The sequence below is a fragment of the Colias philodice genome, chromosome 3 (genome assembly GCF_061535455.1).
Source record: "Colias philodice isolate Cphi_HAF_F1 chromosome 3, ilColPhil1 Martin Lab GWU primary, whole genome shotgun sequence".
NCBI lineage: Eukaryota > Metazoa > Arthropoda > Insecta > Lepidoptera > Pieridae > Colias > Colias philodice.
This window is the reverse complement of record NC_143088.1, coordinates 10,117,221-10,139,367: the sequence shown is the minus strand read 5'-3', so window position 1 is coordinate 10,139,367 and position 22,147 is coordinate 10,117,221. Positions and strand designations below refer to the sequence as shown.

The following is a 22,147-nucleotide window of genomic DNA, read 5'->3' as shown; positions in this document are numbered from 1 at the left end:
TAATATCTACTATTAAATGGTTAAAATTGGCGTCTTGTCTATATTAGATTTATTGCGATTCTACAGAAACTTAGTATGAATACAAATAGCACATAAATAACTAGTAACTATTAACATGTATGGTCTTCGTGCCGTGTACACGTAGTTAAAGATGGTAATTTTGTAATTTACCTAGTCTATCTATCAAATGGAACATCTAAAGAAATAGATAAATAGTATACAATGGAAGCAATTTTATAATCGAACTTCATATTTGTATATAATGTTTTTTTTTATATTTAAAAAGTATAATTTGTACTAGAGCCAACCCTAGTTGTACGTAAATACCTATCGTAAGTACCTAGTTAATAATAAAATCACATATTTATTGTACCCGTGTAACCTTGATGACCAATTGGGTTTACCGCGTAGATATTGAAATGATCTTATCTTGAATAAGGGAAGGAAAAATTATAATCAAACGTTTTTACAATGATCGGGGAAATTACAAATATGTACTTAGTATTTTCCGACAGCTGTTATTGAGACAAAAGCTTACACTCAATTATATAACATAATTGTTACAGAGTGGGTTAACCGTCAATTCTAAAAAGCATTTCAATTTACTTTTGTAATGTCAACAAATAAACGAATTGCATACGAATATAAGTAACTACTTGAAACAAATTCGCGACAATAAACTTTGTTATCCTGCAACCGATAATTGTCAGTCAGTACATGTAAATTGAAGGCTTTAAGGTCTACATTTGCATGGGCCTTGTGCTTCGATCATATTAAGTGCCTTTCAAGTGACCACGATCAGAGATTCAGAGCGAAGCGGTTGCAGTGCACAATATTAGGTAATTCCGATCATGCTTGCTATTACGCCACCACAGGCCACACCAAATCTGCATACAATGTCGACTGACAAGTTTTAGTAACGTATAGTTAAACAATTAACCGAATTTCAACTCCATTTATAATGAACGGCGTTATAACGATTATGAATTATTTGCTCGACAAAATGGTGAACATATTTTATGATAGGACGCCGCGCTTCCCGAGAGAGTTGTCTATGATTAGTCAACCGGTTTGCCTTGTGAAAAATTGCTATGTTAGACATAGTTAGTAGATTTAATAAAAACCAGTAAAAGCGTAACAAATACAGATAAAATTCGGCTACCATTCTTGGTCGTGTGGGAGTCTGAATCACTATGGAGCCCACATCGCGTGTGCAATACGGCCTTACATGCCTGATGACTGAACTATTGTAGTCAATTATGTATTGTCTATATTTGAGTAAGATGGCTGTGTACGTAAAGGTGGAAGCTTAGGTGTAAATTACAATGTCTGCGGATGCGTTCTAACGAATACCCGCGGCTCCGTCAATACAGCGGCACGGTGGAACACAGTGGAGTTTAGTCGGTAGGTCCCTGCATTCTGCAGGGTGAGTCCGACATAACCCAGGGCCCTTTCCCCGAGCGCTCTGGGTATGCCTAAATGCATTCTCCACTTAAAAAAAAAAAAAAAAAAAGGTGTAAATTATAATGCCAAAGTTGTGTTTCTTTGCACTTTATTACTGTTGAGTTATTATCATCATCGTTGCAGTGTGTCGTTGTAGTTTTCATTATTAAGGTTTGGTTTTATGTTTGTTAATTTGTTCAGACTCAAGTAACAAACGTATAAACATAAAATGCGGAAAATAAGATGCATAAAATGTGCTCCAAGATCGACGGATAAATTAATGGCATTAAACATTCAATCCCAAGGCTGTCGATGCTTCAACTCGTTTGCCATAATACATTTCATGCTCTATTAAGTAGTTATAAAATTTTGCAATTAAATAACAACTAATTTATTAGTCATTGCATTTTGAATACCAAACTATGTTGAACAGCTGAGTAAATTGAAACATATCGGAGCGAAGAATGGAGACTGATCGTGACTCATGTGGAATGCGCCCTCATCCGCGCTCATGAAATATTTACCTTCAAGATGCACAGATAATCAAATTACATTCTCTTTGTACGGGAGTATACACTATACAGCTTATGGTACATGCACAGATTAAAACATTGAATGACATTTGATTGTGATATGTTGCCAATGACATATTTTGAAAGCCACATGTACCACGTGACTATTGATTTGTTATAAATTAATAAAGACAATCCTGCTTAAAAGGTTTTTAATTTTTAAACAAGATTTTGCTAAAAATATAGATGGTGGTTAAAATCCACACGCCGTCATTGTGTGCAAGAGATTGATTTAAATGGAAATATACAAAAAAACTCTAAGCAAAGTTAATGTTTCTATTTGGTACCAAAGTATAACTTAAAAAATTTTAGTAAATGATTCGGAGCCTCCGCTCTACAAGACCATTTTGGAGTTTAATTATATGTATATATTGATTGCATAATACTGATTACTGAATTTCCTTATATTATCATTGACGACCATTTGGCAGGTTAGTGAAATAAATTGAACAGGTTTCACAAGCCGCCCTCGTAGTGTCGTGACACCAACCGACCTCGTTCTGACTTTGAGTTTAATCTGTACCGAATTACAAATAGCTGTCCACAAAGGTTTTATAAATCGCCTCTTGACTAGGGAAAAGCGGCTAAACAAATGAATACCTAGCGTTGTTGCAGTTACGTAGTGAGAACGAGATAATTTCGCTTTGTTGTTTTTTTATGTAACAGATTTTAATAAGGCTAGGCTAGGTCTCATTAGTCTTCACTAAAAAGTAAATTTTCTGAAAAATGGGTTTCAGTTACATATAATTATTTTAATTGGATCATACTAATCAAGATGTAAACAAATTCTCACAACATTATAGTAGTGTAAATAAAAAACAATGTACGTAGGTGTTTTATAAACATAACAAACGTATTTATTACTTGTATTGTATTATATCTAACATTTGTATAGAACACATAAATCCGTCTACAATAGGTCATCTTCGTGTTAGTAATTACTTGATCGTCGGAACATTTGGTCAAAATTGCGCGTTTCAAGGATAGCGATGCAAAAAGATGATTGATTGTCATCATCAAACTTAACAGTTATGTTAATGATATCTTGGTGTTTTGGGTCTGTAGATATTTTTTTATTTAAAAGGTTATATTTTAGCTTTAAGTTTCACCGCAAGCTTTTACTCATTCTCATCGGATATTTTTAATGTAATAGATACAAAACCACCCATTTTGTAATGATATTCGACTTCTTTGAAGGTTTATTTGAATAAATAAATGTCTGAATTTGAGCACAGTATTTTCAAAGGATTTTATATTTTAGTAGTTGAAATAGTCTTAATTTTATTATATATTCGAATGTTATAATCTTATATATAAAAATGAATCGCAAAATGTGTTGGTAAGCGCATAACTCGAGAACGGCTGAACCGATTTCGATAATTCTTTTATTATTATATTCCTTGAAGTACGAGGATGGTTTTTATGTAGAGAAAACGTAAAAATATGTACCACGGGCGAAGCCGGGGCGGACCGCTAGTCTTCTATAATATAAAAATGAATCCCAAAATGTGTTGGTAAGCGCATAACTCTAGAACGGCTGAACCGATTTCGATAATTCCTTTTTTATTATATTCCTTGAAGTACGAGGATGGTTCTTATGTAGAGAAAACGTAAATATGTACCACGGGCGAAGCCGGGGCGGACCGCTAGTATTTTATATTTATTTAACTGTTACAGTTCATGAAGGCAAGTTTAATGCGAAATATAACTGACTAGGCAGTACTCCGTTTTTTTTTATTTATTCAGTAAATTGGACCAGTGCAGCGGCCATCTTCTAATCGTCTGTGAAAGCGAAAAAGACGCATTATGTTTTAATTTCGTTAATCCAAGACATTTGTGTAGATAAAGATTTCTGTCTTTTCTTCATAGATTGAAAAATAAAAAATATCGTTCACGCAAGCCAATTCGGATGCGATAAAAACAAAATTAACAACGTCATAGAATTACGCCAATCACTTCCTGTACCTTAAACCATTTTTGGTGGTGTAACTGTATAGATGGTCAGTGACCATCGTAAGTTCTGCATTAAGGTAGATGACCTCTAGTGGCGTGGGCAAGTTGTAGCAATTGCCTGAACCCAATTGCCATGTTTTATTAAGTTCTAATGTGCTACGTTTTATGGCTCCGTGGTAATCGATTCTGTGATAGCGTTCTGTTATGGGTTTCTGGTTTATTTAATTAAATTGCGTGATTTGTGACGTAAATAAGGCTATTGTAAACATATCTTGAACATGATGTTTTACTTGTTGAAAAATGAAGAAGTCAGGAAAGTAAAAGACATGGATGGTATGGCATGTTAATCTGTTACAAACACGGAGATATAGGTATTTATTAAAAATGTAGATCTGTAATTATAATATGGAGTTGTTAGATAGCTCTTCTCTAGAAGTTCCTTAACTTTGGATGTTTTTATCTTGATTTTCTATCTGACGCTGAAAAAAAACAACCAATACAACAAAAAATTGGCTACTCATCATTATACTAAGTACAATAACTTCTACATTATTATTCAAGGAGTTGCACTTAAACAACAAATATATGATATATTTATAAATGATTTAGTATTCCCATTGTCAGTTCTAACAAAGCACAATACTTCAGACATTGATTTTAAATTAAACATCACTAGAGCCCATAAAATTTGCCATATATGTGTAAGTCCGGAATATTTTTAATGTAATAGTGTAAGTGAGTAATCCGGTTTATAACAAAGACAATTGAAACTCGTTTACTGTTACTTTAAAGTTTTCCCACTACGTCTATTATACAGTGATTAAACTGTAACATTATCTAGTAAAAATACGTTGCTAATTGAAAATGTGCGGTCGGTTAGATATAATTTTTAAATAATATAGTTGTATATAGTTGTAGCACTTAGTTAAATTATAGTTTGAAGTTATATTTCTAAAACGTATCTAAAATATGAACAAGTTTTGTCTCATTATCTTAAAGAGTTACTAAGTCCTTTATTGGAGTGAAGCTTTGTCTCGAAATAACGTAATCATTTGAAATATTCATTCAGTATTGAGTAAAAGCAACAATGATTATTATTTATAATAATCAGACCTTAGGAACAAGGCCTTGCCGCGTTCCTTCAGTGAACAGCCGTGATCGACTCTTAGACGTGGCGATCAGAAACCTTTATGACTAATCACGAACAATCAATTCTTTGAGGTTTTTACCTTATTAATTTATCTTCCGCATTTTGTAATATTGTTTTGCTTTTTTATCTCTTATTGAGCCTCGTAAACGTAATTATTGGGCAGAAAAGGAAAACATTAAGTGGTCAGACGATCGCCGAGTAATTCTATGATTAAGTACAATCTCAAGTAATTGAAGACTGTTTTTTATTTAATTGAATGATGGAACCTGATGGAACATAATTAATAGGAATCCATGCATATCTTGGAATGGAATATTATATTTGAATGACACTGTCTCTCTCCGTTTCAAGACTGTCATAATTTAGGTCATAATTTTGTGTTTAGATACAATAGCGGGTATAAAAATATAACAATAAATTAACGCAAATGCAGCGGCATTTCGCACTCCCTAAGGCTAGGGTTTTCCAAATCTACTCACATCCTGGTTGAAAACTTATTACTACAATTTGACCTGACATAAGTTCGAGGACTATTAAATATCTATATTACAAACGAAACTAAAACGTTTAACTATGATCAGGGGTTACTTTGTCGTCTTAAAGCAGTTCTCATTCCAGTGTGGGAAAGTGATGGCGCTAGTCGACTTATATAGCTCTATCCTTTTTCACATTGCTTCAAGACGTCATGTTAACCCCCATGTTCACAATTGTATTACAGGTTTACACGCAATTCTAGTCTGGTGACAAGATGTCAGGCGAAAAGAATTTGGGCGCGGTAGTCACGCCTCGCCGAGAGACACAATTGTATTGAATTTATTATAAATAATAACTTGTCGCAAGAATGATAATTGAGAGCAATGATACGGCTCTGATTCACAGTTTTATCTATGGTATTATCTAAATGGTTCGGTAATATACTTTCAATCATTTTAAGAAGGTACAAAAAATACTTCTAAATTGTGTGTATGATTAGCGGTTATTTATACAGATAATTTGGTATCAATTAAGTGTCTGGAATTCTTATTTTACCATATAAGTGCTTACTGCTTACTGAAACGAAAATAGCCGTTGAAGACTGACTAATTGCGCCAAATTATTTGCAACGATGTGCATCAAGGTTTTCGTTTCTAAAATATAATGGATTAACGTATACGTATTCAATATTGCTTAACACGTAAGAATTATTCTATAGATTTTAAAACTATAGGAAATTTTTATTAAATATCTCTATTTACTAATTAATAGCTTACACTAACTTTCATCATAACGTATAAACTATTAAGTTTGATAAAATTTTCTCCAATTTCTTTCGCTATAATGCTTGTAATGCTTTATAATCGATTGCATGATCATGAAAGTTAAACGAAAGTCTAACAAGATTTATCAGTAACGTATCGATAACAAAAAAGCTTTCAAAACGACAATAATATCGATTAATGTTAAGCCACCGATCAACTTTTACTTGGCAATGAACTGATATAATAGGTATACTTATGACCTCCAACAAGGTATGAGCTAAAGCGTTGTACATACAGAGAAAAGTAATTAGACAAAATTAAAAAGAAACAATTAAATTCCCGCTCTAATTTTTAAACTTTAAAATTGGAATGAACGCTATGTTTGAAAAGTAATGCGACAAAATAAAAAGAAACAATTCCCGCTCTAATTTTAAACTTTAAAATTGGAATGAACGCTATGTTTGAGAAAAGTAATGCGACAAAGTAAAAAAGAAACAATTCCCGCTCTAATTTTAAACTTAAAAATTGGAATGAATGCTATATTTTTTTCTTGTCTATTCACAGATAATGAAATAAACTACTGAAGCAGTACTTAGTGTGTATTTATAAAATTTCGTTATACGCTCTATTGGCGCGAAACTATCAGTTGCAATTGTATCCATGATTCATGATTGTAGATAACATTGAAAAGTAACGTTTATAATATCATCATTGCTTTTCATTAAATGAAATATTATTAACGAAACAGCTTGTGCTTTTTCTTAGATTTATGATTATAATTATAAAAAAAATATGTGCGTGTATTAGTGTACACACGCAAGAAGTGAAACTTTTTTATGACCTTATTTTTCAAAAAATAATTTATTACATATACCTATGCAACTTTACAGAAATACGTCGAATCACGCATGGTAGGGATAAGAGAAAGATGGCGCGTAACGGAAAAATGTCACGCGTAACGAAAAAATGTTACACTAAATTTTTTTCCAACCCCGATAAAGAAGTTTCACTTCAAATATTATTAAGAATTGATTGCTTAGTCCACAGCGTTGTCAAATAGGTAGACTTTAAATTTTAATTAAATTAAATATTTTGTTAATTTACTGCATTATTAATTAGTAAGATACCAAAACACGTGTCCTTCAAAGGACATCTTTATTGCAGTTTACAAGAACATGTTTCTTAGAGCTTTACACAAAGTACCAACGCATATTCTTAAAAAAAAATTTACTCATAGTTTAAAGCATTTTTTCAACGTAAAAGTGGAATAATAAATGAAAATCAGGATCAACAATCGCCAAACCGCTATTGTGCGCAGCCTTAGATCAATTTTCGATACAAGCCTCGCTTCCCAACCGGATACGAATGGACTATTCTTTGAAAGTTTCGCATGTGTTACATAACGTTCAATTGAATACGTTTGTTTGCGGTTCATGCTTGTCATTAGAGAGCTTTTATTTTTAAATGATGTGTGTTAATAAATGGTGGTTATGGTTCGGAGGTTTATCTATTTACTAGCTATTTGATGAAACAACTTACACCTTTCGCGAAGACTCTATCTATTAAAAAAAGCGTCGAAGTCTGTTACGATGTCCTACTAATATTATAAATGCCAAAGTTTGTGAGGATGGATATGTGTGTGTATATGTTTGTAACTCTTTCACGCAAATACTACTGAACCGATTAACACATAGGATAGGTTTTATCCCGGAAATCCCACGGGAACGGGAACTATGCGGGTTTTCCCTTGTAAACGCGGGGGAAAAGTTAGTATGTAATATTTGTATGTATTGGTAGAGTAAATATGATATTTTGTTGTTTTAACAAATTTTCACACACAAAAATATTTAAGTAGACTTCTATTCAGTTAATATAACGGTTCATTGTTCATATTTAGGTATCATGTAATTATCTCACCTTTGTTTTTTAAAGACAAATGGAGATTTGATTACATAAAATACCGTTTTATTAGTGCTTTCCTAAAACTCTAATTGCATTATATTTAGATTTAACTTCCCTAATGAACTTTTTATAACAAATGATTATATACATATAATATGACTTATCATTATTATTAATCAAAGCAACTAATGAATTGAATTATATATTTTCTATACCCGAATTGACGTTCAAAATTTAATCAATCCATTCTAACAATTAACATCTACAGATGATTACAATTCGTAATAGATGTTACAGTTACAAATCTAAGTGTAACAGAAACTCCGTTATTTGATTACCACCCACATGGCCGCCTAAGGCAATAACAGCTTTTTGTAATAGGTTAAGAATTGGAATGACAATCATTTAGTTATCACGGTTGAAATCGAGAGTCCTTGTGGGTGTTGGTGACCCTCACGCCTGCTATAGGAACCTATACTGACTCATGTGTACTGTTAGATTAACAGTTCATTTAGATTTTTTTATGGTTTAAGCTCTGGAGGATTTAAGCAAAATATGGTCATAGATAATAGCGCTAATTAGTTATAAAAAAAATACGGAAATATTCGTTGAGCAAAGCTTTGCTATATTAGTAAAATACATATTTATATTAAATATCACATTAATTGTGATTCATACTTAAATATGTATTATAATATTAATTCAACAATGGTGAATGCCTTAAAAATCTATAGATAAGGTCGCAATTAGCTGCATCAATTGGAGCAAATATTTAGCATATAAAATTACATGATGAATTAAAATCACACATCTTATATATAAAAATGAATCGCAAAATGTGTTGGTAAGCGCATAACTCGAGAACGGCTGAACCGATTTCGATAATTCTTTTTTTATTATATTCCTTGAAGTACGAGGATGGTTTTTATGTAGAGAAAACGTAAATATGTACCACGGGCGAAGCCGGGGCGGACCGCTAGTGTATAATAAATTTTACATGAACATATGATTCATCATCTATGTTAATGAAACTGGTTCAATAAATTTAAATATTTTAATGCAGATAGAGCTGATATTTAAACCTTATTACATTTAGAAAAAATAGCCGTGGAATATAATATTAGGTATATTTTTTTTACGCATTTTAAACAAAAGAACACGGATTAAAATATCCTGTGTTCTTTGTTCATCTTATCTATAAAAGAAGCGTCGTTTTATATACTTCCTTATAATATTTAAGGAAGCACTTAAACTTCAAAGGAAATGTGAATTATAATATTGATGAACTAGATGTTTCCGTTCACTATTAAATAAAATTACCAGTTTTTGCTATATCTTTTAGGTTTGAATTATAAAATAATTTATGTTTTATTATAAAAAATATTTTTATTAATTATTTCTTCAAAAAGTAGAGCTCAGTTACTCAAATAAAAATAATTTTAGTATTAATTTATTTCAGAAGACATTATTGACTGGATGACAAATAGTTAAACCATTTCTAATTGATATAAATATTTGGGGAAATGAAGTATACCTTTATCTTAATGAGCGGAATGACATCATGCCTAATGAAGTTAAGCCAACCTCCTTGCTTCATAATCGGACAATGAACTGTGCTTTTTACTCATGCTTTTTATAATCTGTCTCGGTTAAAAAGTCTGTGGTCTTATTTGTGTTCGTGATTAGATTCTTCTGTAAAAATAGTAGGTATTTATTGTCTGTTTATAACATTGAGTTACTTATTGAGTACCTAGTACACTAGGTAGTAATAATACCTCAATGGTTTATAATGGAAAATCTATAAGTTTTTTCCATTATAAATAAACAATTTGTTATACTATTTGTGCGCTAATGAAATATCTATTTGAAAGTATACACGGTTATCATTGATACACTTGATTAATTATGTAGTATTTAGTGGAGTTTTATTCCATAAATAAATATGTTTATAATAAACTATTTAGGAACTAGGTACCTCTAAGAAATTCCACAAGTAATTAACAACAGGAAATGTCAACTGAAACCCAAGTAAGAATGGCGACTTGTAAGTGCTAACAGCAATATAATGTTCTTTTGACCTCACAGCTCTTACCGTTACATCGTTGTATCCTAAATCTAGCTTTACACAAACTTCTTATAACATTTCTCAGCTCCAACTTTGAAGGAAATTGAATCAAAACTCGTATATTTATCGTTCAATAAAGCTAAAATTACCGAAGCAGATATTTCATGGAATGAAAGTAATTTGCAAGGCTCTTCACCTATTGGGTAACAGAGCTGAGAACAATGTAACTATTCACTTAATTTTTGTTTCGATCTTTTGATGAAAAGTTTAATTTCAAATAATACAATTATTGTAGAGACTGTAGCTTTTTGAAGAAATAACTTTATTGGTTTTTTGATAAACATTTTAACTCATGAGCATGAGTACATTCTTAATTTTTCTGTAGATATAATAATCTATACTTCTATACTAATATATTTAAGGTTTCCTGGTATGTAATTATGTATGTAGGTATGATTAGATTATTAATAGATTATGTATGATTTTCACGCATAAACTACTGGACCGATTTCAAAAATTCTTTCACCATTAGAAAGCTGCATCTTCACTGAGCAACATAGGCTATATTGCATTTTCAAAAAAATTTGAACCAAAAATGCAATAATGTAACCCAAGGTGTAAAAAAATCCTTAATAAAAATTCTGTCATCGCGTGCGCTGCGGAATCTATTCCTTGAAGTACGAGGATATGGTTATTATGAAAAAAAAACGTACCTAAACATGTAGGTACCACGGGCGAAGCCGGGGCGGACCGCTAGTTGTAATATAATTTAATAAACTACTTACAGGTTCTACATCTAAAATGATTCATCAGCGAAAACTATGTTACATTGAATCTTAGAAAATTAGATTAAACGATGATCTTACAACACAATCTCCGCTGATAAGTTTTTAATTAAAATCAAACAGCCTGAAGTTTCTTCATAAAGCTACAGTATTGCTGCAAATTAGATACGCAATTACACGAAGAGTTACTGATTACATTAATATAATAATTATAAAATACTTGGCTAATGTTCATTATAAAACAGAAATGTAATAAATCAAGGTTGCATTACATATTGTTATTGCAATTCAATATACAATTGTATCAATATACATACATATTTTATTTGGCGCCCCTGCACGTTCTAACAAGAAGCAAAAGAATATTGCTTTTAAATAATTTGAGAGGACATTAAACCGTTATATTTCCAATATCACATTCGGTTTTCGGAGGAATATCGCTACAACGACATGTTAATTCTCTACAATACGTTAAATCTCTACATTCCTACAAATAAAATGTATTTGCTAATCCATTTTGACTGTATCTGTATTTTCATAGCAGGAGGATTAGCCCTTTTTAGGTGGCTTTTATCCAAGAGTTAACATAACACAATTTGACAATTCGCCGTCGATTTCCCTTCTAGGCTTAGCTTCTAGGACATGCGGATTCAAAGTTCACATATTGTGTGCTTCTAAAATATGCAAATGTTAACAATATAATTACAGCACGCCCGTCCAATGTGATTTACAGATTCTAATCAGGCTTAGCCACTTAAATGAATGTACTGGTCCACGTCATTCATGGAAGATGAAAGTTAGGCGGTGCTAATGTGTAATCGTTTCACTCTCACATGCTTGTTTAATGATGTGGGAATTTTCGTTTGCTTGCACTGTTTGTGTGCATTTTAAGCGCTCAATGGACTAATATGTTTGCTTTTTGGAATAATTGTCTGTTTGGTATAGTTTGAAAGAAATATTAAAGGAAAATTTTTGATGTATACCTACTATGTAATGCAAAAGCTCTAAGTGTATAGCGTTATGGGTACAACAAACGCAAAGCTAGAGTCAACTCTATATCCTATCCTACTAATATTATAAATGCGAAAGTTTGTATGTATGTTTGTAACTGTTTCACGCAAATACTACTGAACCGATTACAATGAAATTTAGCACACATATAGAGGATAACTTGGATTAACACATATGATAGGTTTTAACCCGGAAATCCCACGAGATCGGATATACGGATTTTTCTCTGAAAACGCAGGGGAAGCCGTGGGCGGAAAGCTAATTTTCATATAAAGCTTTAAAGTTGGTAATTCCTGATTTATACAACAATAAATCGTTGCCATTCGAACTGATCCGTGAGGGTACTGAAAATAACAGTCTTGCGAAGATCTAATGCGCATTTCACACCGCTATTCCGTAACAGAATGTTACATTGTAGACGTAAAGTATAGCCTTCGTTTCTAAATACAGTTAAAACGATTCAATCAGGGTAATAAGTAACTGCGAGTTGTTATTTGTCTCCCGCGCTCTTGCCTCGCCGTTTGCTTTATGACTTTACTGTGACTAATTATATTTGCAATTTATATTATATGCTACATGAAAAAGAAGGTAAGAAAACATTCAAGAGTTTTAATATAATGTCACACTTATTTTTGGTTCTATTTTATTGAAATACTATGAAAATAGAAAGGTTTAATACGATTTGAATCCTTGATGTTTCTTTAAATTTATTTCCAACATTATAAATTGATATTGTTGTATCATTTATTCAAAAAGTATGTCAGATCTTACTGACGTTATAGCAAGAATGCATTTTGGCGGTAAGTTCCACAGATTAATTACATATCCCGTCAACCACATGACCAGTTCATCCCAATGTCGACATCAAGACTACAGATGAGCAAATCACGAGTTACCAGCACGACCTACCCAGATGTTTGCGATTTCACTATGTTTTGCATCTAGTGACGATAATGATAGTGAAACTCGCTAAATATTGGTACACGAGTACACTGTGATGTAACTGAGATGAGAAACTAGTTCCATGGTGATTGGAGGCATCTTCTGATCGAAAGCTACCGGTTTATCATATATCACGTATATGTCTAAGTATGGTGTGAAACAGTTTATGTATGTTTATCAATATGGATGACGCAGATCTATTTGTTAGTATGAGTAAACATAAATATATAAATTGTAATTAATTTGGATTAGCGAAATCGAGTAATTTAATTAGTATGCAGATTTGTTTGTATAGTCTTGGATTAACCACCTCACGCTATTACATTTAATTTTATAGGAGTGTTAATATAAATAATGGTATATTTATTTAATAATGCTTGTATATGCTATAAAACTTTTCTATAGCATGCATTTAATAAAGGTAAACTTGAGCATTAATTATATTATTTAAATTGCAATTATGAAATACTATACTTATAAGGAATTAAAACAGGTCACGACTTTGGTCGCGTAATTACATGTTCAAGATAGATTTATTATTATTTTTGTGCTTATTTTTTTGCAATACGTATTTATCCCTAATATTGTTTACTTATTCATGAAGAAGAAAAAACTTGCATAGCTATATTTATTTTTAAACTCTATTTGTAGGGTCTTATTCTTAGAAAATACATTCAACTTCTAAACCTGTAATCACCACATGCTATCCTGGTAGTGTTTGTTCATAATTTTGCTGTTTAATTGACTGGCTCAGGCTCGGTTGATGACCAGACATGGGAAAGCTGCAGCCGTACACGGTATTACCACCTCTGACGACTTTCTGTTGTCCTGGTATCTGGTAGTTACCTCATTTGGAATTCTTATTAGTTTTTTACCGGAAAACTAGTTGTTGAAGCAAGTTTTTCGAAAGATTATTTGAACATAAATTATTTTTTTTATTGAATTTTAATGAAATAAAAAGCCGAAATTATAAACTATAAAGTCGAAATTATATAAAAAAGTTTTGCGAAGGTCAAAATGTGAGTTATAATTTTTTCCTTCTTCCTAATTTTTAAAGACATTAGCAAAATATACATAGTAGGATTGGTACATTTCGATTCCAAAGATAGAGCGAATTAGTAATTTCTCGCTTTCGTAATAAAATACCATTCGAATAGCTTTCAGTGTCCCAAAAAACCCAATTAGGTTTTGACCTAGGTTATCTAAATCGAGAAATTGGTGTGTACAGAGTACAAATAATATATTGTCATTTCATAATAGGTTTGAGATATTTCATTTGTCAGCATACGCAATGATAAACTTATTGAACTTATGAATAAATTATACATATTTCGATTTTGCTGTTACTTAAGCCGCAATTATAAGTACGTTGAAGCAAATATTTTTTATAAACAGAAAATGCGATATGATCATTATAATATGTAACTTACGTACATAATCTTTCAAATAGCCGTATATAAAGAGTTCATGTAGAATTCTTAGCACGCGATCAGTAAATTAGTCATGATTGTCATTGTTAAAGCATAGATTTGTTCAGTCTGTCACAACTACTATTTTTTCTATTTCATTTTAAATAGCTTTTAATACCCAGAAGCGTAGTACGAGGTCAACGTTTGCAGACTATTTTGCCAAAGAGCTTATCGAATCGCTTAAACCATGAAAGTGTATTATTAGCGCACAAAAGATAAAGCAGATATTCTATTGAATCAAATACAAAAAACAAAACAAAGAAATGGAAAGGGTAATGTCTAGATTTCGAATACTTAAAAATAGATCGAACTTTTGAAAGTGTAGATACCATTTACTTGTTATATTTTGAGCTTTTCGCGACCTGAGTTTTCACTTTTTGAGTAATTATGCTTTTGAGGGGTATAACAAAATATAAACATGGTAATTGTAAATTGAGAGGGAAGAGTTCGAGATAGTATTCTAAATCTATGAAATTATAATGGTTATGTTTTCAATAATTCGGTCTATAATTCACTTAATGCCACCGCACGTCCGTACTTCCTTTCACAAAGGTCATAGGCTAATTACGATTCGAGATTCACTATCGTACAATTTATTGCAATGTTATGCTAAAAATTACATTTCATGAATGTCTTTTTGATCATAATATTAGAATATTTCATACTTAAATATATGAATTACGTAATAACTAATAACGTGAACAAAAATAACTATCTATCGTATAAAAACTATCAAATATAAATAAGTCCGTCGAAAAAGACCGCGAAAACTAGCTCCTAGTTTGTAGATCTGTGGATATTTATGTCAATTCAAAAATAGCATTGCACAGATAATACAAAGTAGTGTCATAAAATATGCAGCGTGAATGCAGCGAGAGCAGATTATGTAAAACGGAACAGGTCTGAAGGATTGGATGTGGGTCGTCGAGCTTTCCAACACGGTGCATAACCTCAGCCCGTACCAATAAGAAGTATCAAGTACTAATAGAGTTTAGTTCGTGTTTATTGCTTTTTTCAAGTCTCGTTCGGAACTCATCTTATTACAAGATGTATAAAAGCTAGCTCAAGTAACAGCTATAAGACAAAAATATAATAATTTTTGAAGAGAATGTTTGTGATTATTGTAACGATAAAATTAATTCTAATTTATTGTTAACGAATAAACGGGGTAGATCACTTTTTGTAAAAAAAATCATTTCACTTGGTTCGAATCCGATTTCATAATTTTTAATTCCATAAGCACGGTGTAAAAAATATTTAAAAACTTTAAGCAATATAAGAGTTATATAATCTGTGCATGATGTAAAAAAGTTAAGTAATCCAGTTGCCGCGCCTGTACTTTCCCTGCGCCGATCCCACATCTTACATATTTTAAGATATGTCTCATTGACAAGTGCATTAACCAGCATATGTTATAACTTTCTTTTATATTAAACATTAAATAGGATACATCCTCCCAGTATTTAAAGATTATATTCTTATTTGGATTTTGTATTTAATAATAATTGAATTATAAATACTTCGTAGAACAACTTATTTGAATACAAGTGGAGTAAGTAATAGTAATAAGTAGTTCTGTTTTCCATGGAAGAAATCCGCTCTCACGATCATAACCTTGAATAAATAGTGTAATTGAGTAGGACAGATTACATCCGGAATAGTGACAACGAAATTGGCGGGTGCGGGAAAATTTATTTGTCATCCGACCTTTAATTTTTGTTTTATCTGTATTTGATTACGTATTTTCAATGGAAGCGTTATTGAAAAACATTTATCTGTCTATATGTAACACTAGCTGCGCCCTTCGGTTTTATCCGCGTCGCTCCATTCCTTTTGGTCTTAGCGTGATGATATAGAGCCTCCTCGATAAATGGGCTATTTAACACCGAAATAATTTTTTAAATCGGACCTGTAGTTCCTGAGATTAGTGCGTTCAAACAAACAAACTCTTCAGCTTTATAATATTAGTTTAGATTTATTTTAAGTTTCTGTATATTTTTTTAATTTAATAGGATTCTATTAATTGTTGTATCGTACGTTTGTGAGCTATTTAAAATTATTCATTAACCAGAGAAAAATTATATGTTTACACGTAATAAATACGCACGTATATGGCATAAAAATGATCGACATTGAATAGGCTGTATAATGACTAAGCAATTTACGTTTTGCTGTGATAGAAAATTGTTTCGTTGTCCGCCTGTCCACTAATTGTGGCAGCAAGGTCGACGAGAGCTAACGACTGTATTTAGCTTACGTTTTTATATGTAGGGGATTGGTAAATAATAGATGAAATGAGATCTTAGTTGATGTAAAACGATTTAGTATTTGTTTTGGTTATTTATAGCTGAATAACCATAATATAGAGAAATTGGCTCTACAATTTTTATATGTTAATTATTTAGGGTTTGAATGCATGTGTTATGTAAATAAAGAATGAATGTTTCATTTTTGCGAATTCTTTCTGATCTTAAAATGTATGAAGTGAAGAAATGTGAAATCCAATTAATAATATTTTAAGTTTAAAGGTTAAGTAATCAAGTATTTACGTTCACTACACAGTGGGTACCAAACCAAACATGCATGTAACTTCAAAAAATTCCAATAAAAGCGTATGATTGTTTTATTTTTTAAAGCGGATGCAACGACTGGTTCCAACGGCCTTTGGAGAATATGAATGTCATACAGAATTATATAATACAGAAAGTTTTTTTTAAGCTTAATAAACTTTAGTTTCGGTTGGTAGAGTTGCAAAAATTATTTCGGTACATTCATGAAAAATGTTTGCCCTCTTTAATATTTAATAGTTTGACATGTATTGAAATAAATAGGTATTGTTTTAATTTGCAAACAATGTCATTAATAAGGCGTTGAATTGTTAATGAACAGTTACAAAATCTTTAGCACTTAGAGGCAGGAGATATGTAAGTTTGTAATTAGAGTTATTGTTGTATACACATTATACTCATTAAGATGTTACGGTAAGTGAACAATATGCTATTATTAAAGTATTACATGATATTAACTTGCATGTACACTCGTATCGAGCAGTACTGAGGCGAGGCAAGCTGCGACGATTAGTGGTAAATAGTAAGACTGTTAAAGAAAGGTTAAGATGTCCCCACATTGTTTGTTTCTTGCAATTGAATACAAAAGCTACAGATAGACTTTATTAACGCTGGTTTTCTCGGGCAAATCCGGGATAGCAACAATGATCATAATTTATAAGATGATCATAAATTGTAAGAAAGTTAACCCGAACTAAATAGTACAATTATTACTATTAGGGTCCTCTGGTATTAAAAATATCATGTCGCATAACTCATAAGAAAGAATTCTAACAATTTTATTAATATAAAAAAAATAGTGATACGAGACGAGAATAAGCTTATTATATTTTAAGTAATTGATGATCGATATAACATTGACGTGTAAAAGTGCTCGGAAAAATTACCTTAGTATCCTTTTCAAGTTTCCGCCTTATTGTATTATTAATCACTGTAAAAACTCTATTAACATAACCATTAACCTTTTTTCCTGTTTGTGTGATTAGAAAAAATTTAACGGCAATTTTATTCTAAAGTTTTGCATTGCAAACCATGAATATTGAATGTTTTATAAATGTTTATTGCTATAATTACTTGGATAATTAATTATTGTCGTCTAATCAGGTACAATTATAATATTTTTTATATCATTACGGTTCATCTATGAGCATGAGTTCAAAAGCAAAAGCATGTTAGCTTTACATTCTTCTTGAAAAACACTTATGCAAGAGTCACTAATTCTTTATTTGCAAAATCGCCTACAAATCACTTTAAAAGTAACACAAGCAGATTCCAGTACTTACCAAGGAAGAACAGGATATCAAAAAGCTCGGCGTAGCGGAGCAGGGTCACAGAAGTTTCGTTTGCAGTTCGATTGGGCACTCGTTTAATTGATTTCACAACGTGAAAACATTTCGAAATATCGATTATTCGTTAAAGTTATCGATTTAGTTTTGTACACGTTCACAGTCACAGATCGCACCTCACTACCTGCGGAAAAATAAAACTATCTGTTAAGTATGTCAGTGCAGTGTAAACAAAATAATTGTAAGAATAATTACGGTCAAGTAAAGTGTACGGTTATACTAGTTTGATTATTTTTTTTTCACATTTAAAGTTACATAGGTTGGTTGAAAAATATCACTCCTTAGGGAAAAGGACGTTCATTTTTACCGTTTTTGCTTGTATGGTTTTGTCTTATCAATTTGTGCAATTTATTAGTTTAATAAACTCGGTCTACGTCTAAATATGCAGTTAAATATAATAACCAAGGTTTTCATTGACATTAGTAATAAAGCGGATATAAATTATAAACAATATAAAGTTTATAACTTGCAATCTTTTAGACATTTTGAAAGCTATTTCAAGGTAACTGTAGTCGTGACTAACCGTTTATTGGCTGTTACTTATGTGTTTAGTGCATATAGTGATTATATAAGATACAGGATGCGAAGATCTTCGCTGCTAAGCCGTAAATTATTATAAAGTATCGCCAATTTACATTAATATCATCTTAATATACTAGAGATCTCTTGTTATGAAGTATCAACGAAAATATGCATTACTATCACTAAGTACATAGTATAAAACAAAGTCGCTTTCCCTGTCCCTATATCCCTATGTATGCTTAAATCTTTAAAACTACGCAACGGATTTTGGTGATTTTTTTAGATAGAGTGGTTCAAGAAGAAGGTTTTAGTACATATATAATTTATTAGGTTTTAGACAAAGCAGGCAAAGCCGCAGGCGGAAAGCTAGTAAAATTATAAACATAAATTGAAGATCATTTCTTAAAAGTTATTGATAAATAGAAATTGTACCGCTTTTACATCTCTCACGCAAATAAATATCACGAGATTGCTATTTTTAAGAGATTGGATAAGTAGATCTTATGGTTAATTTTGGTCTAGACTATTTCGTATGCAGAAGGTAAACAAGAAACTGGTTGCTTTTAAATAAGTATTAAAAAAAAAAAGAATACTAAAATTATTGTTCAACTCGAGTCGTTAAGGTGCAGCTTAGAGGACAGGCTACATCAACTCGAAATTACCATAAGGCAATGAATATAGACGTTAGTTGTGCTTCTAGAAACGTAATCTATACTAATATTATAAAGCTGAAGAGTTTGTTTGTTTGGTTGAACGCACTAATCTCGGGAACTACTGGTCCGATTTCAAAAATTCTTTCGGTGTTAGATATCGAGGAAGGCTATAGGCTATATATCGGAGCGGAGCCACGCGGGTGATCCCGCACGCAACAGCTAGTATACATATAAATATGTATAAAAACTCAAATACGGTTATTTTCCAACCGTACAATATGCTTTTGAAAGATAATGGGTGTAAACTTTATAACAATTGCTTAAGTTCAAACAGGTACAAAGTAAATATTCTTGTAGGAGCAATTACTAATTCTGTAAAGTTACATTTATGAGTAAAAACAAAGGTCAATTACACTGCTTTGTGCACAATCTCTTGTTAGATAAAGAAATTACAAAACCCCGCGTAGGTCTTTATGCGCATATAATATTTACTGGTTAAAATACGTTTAAGATTTATATGAAGTGGAATAACTTCAATCACTGTATTTTTAAAAAGAAACTGTTTCATGATTAAAATGATTTTTTGGCTATTTTTGGTGCCGTGTTTTGTTTGTATAAAACGTTGAGAACGTTAATAAAGTAAAGAAAATTTACCTATAAATTAATTTCAATATTTAAATTGTATTTTATCCACATTTCTTACGAGTCTGCGTACGCAGTATTGCATGATAAATTAATTACACTATAATATAATTTTAAATTCGTTGATTCGAGCATACTTGAAAAATATTTTTATTGGCATCAAGGTTTGTAGCTCAAATATCGGTCTCGAAAGGACTCAGTGTGGTCAAACAGACCTTGCTGCGGTATGACACCTAATAGTTAAGTTTGAATTATTGTTTTATGATTGAACTGTTTTTAAATACATACTATGTATAATTATTAATTGACCGCCTCCTCGGTACAGTGGTTGACGCGTCAGCGTAACACCGAGGGGTCCTGGGTTCGATTCCCGGTGGAGACGCAGAAAAAAAAATGTCTTGGTCTGGTAGGACACAGAAGGCTGATCACCTACTTGTCCCTAAAGAAAATCGATCAGTGAAACAGATGTATAATGCATCTGCCCCTTACCCCACTAGGGGGCATGGGACTTCACTTATAATTATTAATTAGTTATTTGAATGCTTAGAGCGATGGTTTCTATGAAAATGAAAATATTCTAAAGTTTCAAAAATGACAGGGTATATTTTAATCAATTTGTAGAGTGTTGATATCAGTAAGTATCTCTACCTAATAGTCATTGCTAGACATAATTTATGCACTAATAAATAAGTAACCATTTACTTATTTAAAATAAATATTCTACAAAAGGGTTTATTTGCTTTTAATTAATTAATAATATTTTTCAATTATTAATATTATATTGATTGAATGATCAATAATTAAATCTCGATGACACTTGTTATTAAAAATTAACATAATTATTCATAAAATTGCAATTAAAACGCAATCATCTATGTTATGCTCTTTATGAGTGTTATGTAAGAAAAATATTTAAAATAAATATTGATGTGATAAAAGATATTCCATGGAATTCGTCCTGGAATTATTAGTACATTTATCCTTATTAACTATCACAATATTATTTCTTTTGGTATGTTGTTTCGCATCTGAATCTATGATGATGAATAATTTTATTCGCATTTTATAAGCTCCATTGCATTCAATATTATTTTATTATTACAAAGACATGCGCATTGAAATATTTGATCGTCATTATAACATAGATTAAGACATTGTAATGTAAAATAGGTTTTTTATGATAACCTTTATTATGGTTCAATTCGCTAGTTTATATTTAAGTTCATAGGGATGACATTATTGCGTAGTCAAACAAAGATATAACTTTTAACTTTACGGAAAGATATAAAAAGGAAATATACCCGATAATTGTGCCCAAAATAACATTAAGAAAATATTGGAATATTCCTCTTGAACCGGAATAACGAAGTTCTTATGAATGTTAATGTTCTATACTTATGCATAAATTAAAGAGATTTTTGCATATTATGTTTATGTTATGATAGGTAAATGAGATTTGCTTGACTGTAAGCATAATTAAAATTGCATGTAAAAAAACTGTAATTATTATTTAAACTATTAGCAGATATGCAGAGATATGCACTTTTTAAGTAGATATGCGTTTTCTTCGGTTTGTTTTTTTACATATAATATTTTATCTAATTTTAATTGCCCTTTCTATTGAATAATGCTTAATATTATGTAAATACTTTAAGGTAAATTACCATTACTTAAATATGTATAATTAACAAAATTAATGTGTGTAAATTTAACAATTTATTTTGCCATAGTTAGAGACTCGGACGGACTCGGAATCGGACAGTCTCTACTCTATCTAGATTCTAGAGATAATATTATTATATTTAGATATAACTTTACTTGGACAATGTAAAATTGATTTTTACCTTTGTGTTACTTTTTTACAGCAATAAACATATCAATAACTCT

The 22,147-nt window shown here is 31.2% G+C and overlaps 2 protein-coding genes across 4 annotated transcripts in view; one reads left to right on the top strand and one right to left on the bottom strand.

Moving 5' to 3' along the window:
* The window catches only part of LOC149489955 (uncharacterized), a 216,607-nt gene that overhangs the window by 23,837 nt on the left and 170,623 nt on the right, over positions 1–22,147 (top strand). The window lies entirely within an intron of this gene.
* The window catches only part of LOC149489972 (uncharacterized), a 51,487-nt gene that overhangs the window by 21,131 nt on the left and 8,209 nt on the right, over positions 1–22,147 (bottom strand). The window contains exon 2 of one of the 3 annotated variants that reach the window (XM_089714793.1): positions 18,381–18,567. The exons of 1 other annotated variant lie outside the window; for it this stretch is intronic. The gene's annotated coding sequence lies outside the window, so the exon portion shown is untranslated. The remainder of the gene's footprint in view (positions 1–18,380; positions 18,568–22,147) is intronic. One more of the 3 variants, XM_089714795.1, reaches the window with a different exon arrangement.